The sequence below is a fragment of the Macrobrachium nipponense genome, chromosome 10, assembly GCF_015104395.2.
Source record: "Macrobrachium nipponense isolate FS-2020 chromosome 10, ASM1510439v2, whole genome shotgun sequence".
Lineage (NCBI taxonomy): Eukaryota > Metazoa > Arthropoda > Malacostraca > Decapoda > Palaemonidae > Macrobrachium > Macrobrachium nipponense.
Window position 1 is genome coordinate 105,853,724 of NC_087204.1, and position 5,000 is coordinate 105,858,723.

At 39.6% G+C, this 5,000-nt stretch overlaps 1 protein-coding gene across 1 annotated transcript in view; it reads right to left on the bottom strand.

The window, feature by feature from the left end:
- LOC135223872 (dual specificity calcium/calmodulin-dependent 3',5'-cyclic nucleotide phosphodiesterase 1-like) overlaps positions 1 to 5,000 on the bottom strand; it is a 580,011-nt gene that overhangs the window by 547,844 nt on the left and 27,167 nt on the right. The gene's annotated exons all lie outside the window — the stretch shown is intronic.

Consider the following 5,000-nt stretch of genomic DNA (forward strand, 5'->3'; position numbering starts at 1 on the left):
GAGTATATATATATATATATATATATAATATATATATATATATTGTATATATATGATATATATATATATATCATATATATATATAACTGAATCACTAGAGTTTGAACGTGATAAATGCACAAACAAAGGTATAAGCCACGAGGGAAAGTGAAACACTGGAGTAGCTGCAAGATCTTTCAACTCGCGTTCCTTTACTTAGCAGACTGATCGAAAGATCTTGCAGCTACTCCAGTGATTCACTATCCATCGTGGCTTATACCTTTATTTATATTATATATAATATATATATATATATATAATGAAAGAAATTTACTTCCATAATACGTAAGGAATGCATTACACGACAATAAACAAAATTCGTGCTCAGCCGATAAATTAGACTTCACTGTAATCAGTCAGCGGACCCTTTCATTTGTCTCTTTCAAAAATGAAAACAATACGACATTTCATTACAGACAACTTAATACCTGTACTTACTGACAACACCACAAAGATGCACGATAGGTTGCTGTAACAGATAATTATAGAACTACGTGAATAAAAATGGAATATCTCCAATAGCAACCACTCTCTCTCGCTATATTAAATTTTATACGAGACGCATGGGCACTTTACCCTGTTGGGTGAAAATATGAGGAGTTAGTGGACTAGATAGTCAACTTCAGAGGCTGTAAAAGGTTGCGCAAAATACTAGACTAAAATAAAATTATAGAATCAAATGCTGTGATCTATGAAGCCATTCAGCGCTGAAGCGGAAACTGTCGGTAAAAAGGTGTGACATGTTTAACAGAAGGAAAACTTTGCAATTGTTAGGAGATGGTTATGGAGAGTAAGATCGAAGTAGGACAATACGAACGGAGGTACAGTAAAAGGAATGAAAGAGGTCGCAGCTAGGGGCCTAAGGAAGGGACGATGCAAAGAACCTTAAGTAATGCCTACAGTGCGCCGTATGAGGTGCACTGATAAACACTACCCCACTACGGGGACGCAACATTTTGATATTTTAAAATTTCATTTGGAAGCGAGATTAAAAATATCAGGATAATTCTCACTTACTTTACATAATTCTGTTTCCAATTAAGCGAATAATTCTTTTGTCCGGTCTTGTTCAAATTGGCCCGAATCTTACACGTGGGAAAACGTTCTTCCTACGAATTGTCATTTTTTTTTCTGAATCTTAAATAGATACGATTCGCTTATTTAAATTCATGCGCTTCTGAAACTTTGAATGAAATCTACCTCGTCTCCAAAAATGTAAACAATAAATTTGGAGCTTAACACTCACTAGCCACAAACATGCAAATCAAAGCAGTTACACAACAACGAAAAGAAGGAGGAGGAGGAGGAGAAGAAGAAGAAGAAGAAGAGCCGAGGACCCTAATAACGTGTCAGGACGATGTCACACCAGCTCTCGATGCGGATCTGGAAGAAGATGAGCCCCCCCCCCCCCACCCCCCCCCCCCCCCCATCCCCTCCCTACCCACACCCCACCCCCTCCTTCACGACGCTGGTGATACTCTTTTGGCCGCCTTGATACCTTCGAGATGCAACAGCAGCAGTAGCCAGGATAAGTAACAGCAACAAGAGCGTAAGCAACAGGAGCATCATCTTCAATGTCAGGGAGACGTGTTGGAACGGCCTAAAAAGGTCTTCTCGAAGACGCTGAAAAAAAAAAAAAAAAAAAAAAGTAGCGATTTTTCCTCTAGACTGCAGATTGGAGGCCAAGGATCGGAGATAGGAGATTGGTGATAGGGGATACGAGACTGGAGATAGGAGATTGGTGATAGGGACAGGAGACTGGAGATTTGTGTCTGGAGATTGGTGATTGTAAACTGGAGATTAGTGATCGGAGGTAGGATTTGGTGGTTGGAGACTGGTGATTGTAAAACTGGACTTTGGTTGGTCGGAGACTGGGGAGGTAAGTGATTGGATACTGGAGATTAGTGATTGGTGGGCAGGTATTGGTGGTTGGAGACTGGTGATTATAAACTGGAAATTGGTGATTGGAGACGGGGTATTTGTAGATAGAGATTGACTATTGGAGACTGGAGATTGTTGATTGGAGATTTGAGTGGAGACGTGATATTTGAGGTTAGAGATTAAGAGATAAGTGACTGGAGATTATAGACTGATGATTGGAGATAACGCAGTGAATAATGGAATCGAGTTTCTGTGACACAAAGGCCACTTAAAAACAATAATAATAATAATAATAATAAAAACACTGAAACAAGGGAATAGAATAGAATACAGAATTCAGGCCAATAGCCAAGCTCTGGGACCTATGAGGTCATTCCGCGCTGAAACTGAAAGTAAAAAGGTCTGAAAGGTGTAACAGAGGTGAACATTTCTCAGTTGCATTTAAAAAATGTTAGGATAGGGTGGATAGCAAAATGGAAGAGAGAGAGAGATCACGAACGGAGATACAGTAAAAGGAACGAGAGGGGTTGAAGCAACTAGGGGCCTAAGGAAGGCACGCTGCAAAGATCCTCAAATAATGCCTACAGTGCACAGCGCGAGGTGCACTGACGGGGCTAATCCCACTACGGGGGGATACGAGGGAAGAAGGAAGGGGCGTGGAGTATCCCATCAGAATGAGCAGCAGGATAAGAGAGAGAGAGAGAGAGAGAGAGAGAGAGAGAGAGAGAGAGAGACTTGTTTACCCAACTTAAGAGGGTCGGGAACCTCCTATGTTTGGAGTAGCGTGTAAGACTGAGTAAATAAAGTGCCTGGGACCAGATCTCTTAAAGAGTTTAATTTATGCCCTCTTGAGGAGAGCCTGTTTGGCTAACGTGGACACAAGCGCGCGAAACAAGACGTTCAGAGTCGTTCTTTTGCATCTGTAGCAAACGCGCGAACGTGCAGACGTCATTATTCAATTCATTCGTAAGTAGGAGGTATGTAGAAAAAGTGACTGTCAGACTATACTATGTCCTTAGGCCGCATATATTCATTCATGCTTGATGTTCGTAAAACTTACCTTGCTCATTTGTAAATTTGTGTAAGTTTGTTTTATGGTAAATATGACCGCACAGATAATGCACAGACACATTCGTGTTGATATACACTATATATATATAAGGGTGTGTGTATCTGTTTTCATACATACACACGCATATATATATATAATATATATATATATATATATATATATATATATATATAGACTATAAGCGAATACCACAGTAAAATGATAGGCAGAAATTCAAGCGCTTTCGTCTTTGGTAAAGACGAAAAGCGCTTGGATTTCTGCCTATCATTTTCCTGTAGGTATTCGGCTTATTTAAATGAAGTCACCGTTGCATCTACTGTGATTTTTAAGCATATATATATATATATATATTTATAATACTCTATATATATATATATATATATATATTCTTATATATATATATACACTGTGGATGTATGTACGCATGAGCATATGTATCGCCTATAGGTATAGGAAGAGATCTCCGTAACGATATCAATTCAGGCCTCATGACCTTCGCTGCATAATGGAAATTGGGACATAATGAGCTTTTCATTTTTCCAACAACATTTTCACGTCGGCCCTTAACGGCGCACCGTTGTCAATTAAGCCTCGGCTGTGACGTCACCGGCGTCGAAATCCCGCGTAGCTATCTATCGCTTTTGTCATGATTGCCCTGAGATCACCAGCCAATCAGGATCAAGCGTTTCAAGTCCCCCCCACGTGAAAACCTTCCTTAATCCGGAATCGCTCCGAGATCATCAGCCAATCAGAATCAAGCGTTTCCGTCCCCTTCCTTCATTCTGAATCACGGAGTTATTTGCTTCCTAGTAAGTTGGCCCCGGAGATTTCAGATGTGCTTTTCCAGTCCGGCAGTAATTGCGGTCTTACGCTTCTGAAAGCTCTCTTGTTCTCGGTCCTTTTGGCTAATGTCCCCTAACAAGCAAGCAAGCAAGCAGCTTCATCATCATCACCGATTCCTCCCTTGGAAATTAGCAGGCTTTATAAACAGACCGCATTCGACCTCTTCGGGCGTCTTAACCGCGACTTCGAAAGACCAGGAGATGAGTGGTGGCGAGGAGAGACAGGGGCCTCTTCCTCCTCCCGAGGAGAATAAGAGGATATTGTCAGCTCAGAGGAGGACGAGAGAGGAAGGGGAAACAGGGAATTGTGTTGTGTTCTGTTGCCACTGCTATTGACTCCAGTTCAACGGAGTTCGTCAGCTTTGTTGTAAGGGAAGCTTCCACATTGTTGGCTGGTGGCGGTTGAATTGGTATTCCCGACTTGGCTGAAATGTGGTATACTTGTTTCTGTGACGATACTAATCAGGGCCTGGAAGGTTATCACCAAAAAAAAGGGAGACACCCTTCATGAAGTTCGGTTGGGATAAGGCAAAAATAAATAAATAAATAAATAAACAAATAAATAAATAATAAATAAATAACTAAAAATAATAACAAATAAATAAAAAAATATGACTTGCGAAGTAAATATTGTGATGTCATTTTTTTCATTGGTCATTTCTAAACAACAAAGTAAATCAAAGTTCAACTTTGCTTAGTTGCGATGGCATCGGTTCCAATAAAAAAAAAACACAATCTAGTATTTTCATCAAGCTTATCTATATAAAAACAGACTAAATCCTACATATATGGAACAGCTTCCATTCACCTAACCCCCAAAATCTGTTTGGGTTCCATCAGTGCCCCTAAGGTAAAACACAAACAGAGCAGGATTTATTCCCGTATGGAAAAATCCTACAGACAAATCCCCACAAGGAATAACAACATCCTTTCAGGAGAAAAACTGAATTGTGCAAAACATCTAGTGACATAAACGCTTTGTAAAAAATAAGTTATATCTAAAGATGATGCCAAGTGTTTCATATTATTATAAAAGGAATAAAAATCACATGACAATCATAAATAGCTCTGTTTTCTACATTTGAAAACAAAATTCCTAATATTTTTTATCAGAATCGTACGAATCCAATCTGAATATTTCGTGGAAAAACGTTTAATGGACTACA